The following is a 2,500-nucleotide window of genomic DNA, read 5'->3' as shown; positions in this document are numbered from 1 at the left end:
AAAAATTGAATATTTTTCACGGATAGACCCCGTGAAACGCTAGAAATTGGCGGGGATGTGTCTCTTGTGGCTCACGGGGCTGTTAGGGTGGCACAGAAATCCCTCGGAATGGGAAAAAACGGGTCATTTTCGTGTCGCCACATTGCATGCGAACCGCATGAAACTTCCAGAGGCATTTGCAGCAGGAATGCATGTGCACTCAAAAAATGTGATATTTTTCACGGAGAGACCCCGTGAAACGCTAGAAGTGGGCGGGGATGTCTCTCTTGTGGCTCACGGGGCTGTTAGGGTGGCACAGAAATCCCTCGGAATGGGAAAACGGGTCATTTTCGTGTCGCCACATTGCATACGAACCGCATGAAACTTCCAGAGGCATTTGCAGCAGGAATGCATGTGCACTCAAAAAAGTGAATATTTCTCACGGATAGACCCCGTGATACGCTAGAAATTGGCGGGGATGTCTCTCTTGTGGCTCACGGGGCTGTTAGGGTGGCACAGAAATCCCTCGGAATGGGAAAACGGGTCATTTTCGTGTCGCCACATTGCATGCGAACCGCATGCAACTTCCAGAGGCATTTGCAGCAGAAATGCATGTGCAGTCAAAAAAAAATTGATATTTTTCACGGATAGACCCCGTGAAACGCTAGAAATTGGCGGGGATGTGTCTCTTGTGGCTCACGGGGCTGTTCGGGTCGCACAGAAATCCCTGGGAATGGGAAAACGGGTCATTTTCGTGTTGCCACATTGCGTACGAACCGCATGAAACTTCCAGAGGCATTTGCAGCAGGAATGCATGTGCACTCAAAAACTTCTATATGTTTCACGGATAGACCCCGTGAAACGCTAGAAATTGGCGGGGATGTGTCTCTTGTGGCTCACGGGGCTGTTAGGGTGGCACAGAACTCCCTCGGAATGGGAAAAGGGGTCATTTTCGTGTTGCCACATTGCATAGGAACGCCATGAAACTTCCAGAGGCATTTGCAGCAGAAAGGCACGTGCACTCAAAAATTTTAATATTTTTCACGCATAGACCCCGTCAAACGCTAGAAGTTGGCGGGGATGTCTCTCTTGTGGCTCACGGGGCTGTTAGGGTCGCACAGAAATGCCTCGGAATGGGAAAACGGGTCATTTTTGTGTGGCCACATTGCATAGGAACGGCATGAAACTTCCAGAGGCATTTGCAGCAGGAATGCATGTGCACTCAAAAACGTCTATATTTTTCACGGATAGACCCCGTGAAACGCTATAAATTGGCGGGGATGTCTCTCTTGTGGCTCACGGGCGCTGTTAGTTAGGGTCGCACAGAAATCCCTCGGAATGGGAAAAGGGGTCATTTTCGTGTTGCCACATTGCGTACGAACGGCATGAAACTTCCAGAGGCATCTGCAGCAGAAATGCATGTGCACTCAAAAACGTCTATATTTTTCACGGATAGACCCCGTGAAACGCTAGAAATTGGCGGGGATGTGTCTCTTGTGGCTCACGGGGCTGTTAGGGTCGCACAGAAATCCCTCGGAATGGGAAAACGGGTCATTTTCGTGTTGCCACAATTGGCATACGAACGGCATGAAACTTCCAGAGGCATTTGCAGCAGAAATGCATGTGCACTCAAAAACGTGAATATTTTTTCACGGATAGACCCCGTCAAACGCTCGAATTTGGCGGGGATGTTTCTCTTGTGGGTCACGGGGCTGTTCGGCTCGCACAGAACTCCCTTGGTCCACCTGATTCGTGCATACAGGCAGCAACTAAAACTCTGTAAACCTGCTGTGAGGACATCTAAACAGTGGACCAGTGAGGCTGTGGAAGATTTGCGGGCGTGCTTAGACTGTACTGACTGGGATATGTTCACGACTGCTACCAATAGTCTGGATGAACTCACAGAGGCTGTGTACATCAGCTTCTGTGAGGACTGCTGTATCCCAACACGTACCAGGGTGAACTTTAACAACAACAAGCCCTGGTTCTCAGCAAAGCTCAAAAGGTTGAGGTTGGAGAAGGAGGAAGCGTTTAGGAGTGGGGATAGAGACAGATTCAAGGAGTCGAAGAACAGGTTTAGCAAAGCGGTGAGAGAGGCTAAACGACTGTACTCAGAGACACTAAAACACCAGTTCTCTACTAACGACGCTGCTTCTGTCTGCCAAAGGGCTCAGGCACATCACCAACTACAAACCCAGAGCGCCCCACACCACTAACGACTCCCGCCTAGCCAACGACCTGAACGAGTTCTACCGTAGATTTGAAAGACAATTGGACTGTCCTGAACCACCCCTTCCCACCCAAGAGGCCCCATCCCCCACCCATACTACAGAAACGACTCTCTCCTTTCAGGAGGGAGAAGTTAATGGGCTTTTCAAGAGGCAGAATCCACGCAAAGCAGCCGGGCCGGACTCTGTCTCTCCAGCCACCCTCAGGCACTGCGCTGGCCAGCTGTCTCCGGTGTTCACCAACATCTTTAACACCTCCCTGGAGACATGCCATGTACCAGCCTGTCTCAAGT

The sequence above is a fragment of the Petromyzon marinus genome, unplaced genomic scaffold, assembly GCF_048934315.1.
Source record: "Petromyzon marinus isolate PM22_M1 ecotype Great Lakes invasive population unplaced genomic scaffold, UKy_Petmar_22M1.pri1.0 PM_G_Scaffold_149, whole genome shotgun sequence".
Taxonomy (NCBI): Eukaryota; Metazoa; Chordata; class Hyperoartia; order Petromyzontiformes; family Petromyzontidae; genus Petromyzon; species Petromyzon marinus.
Note: the sequence above shows the minus strand (reverse complement) of the source record.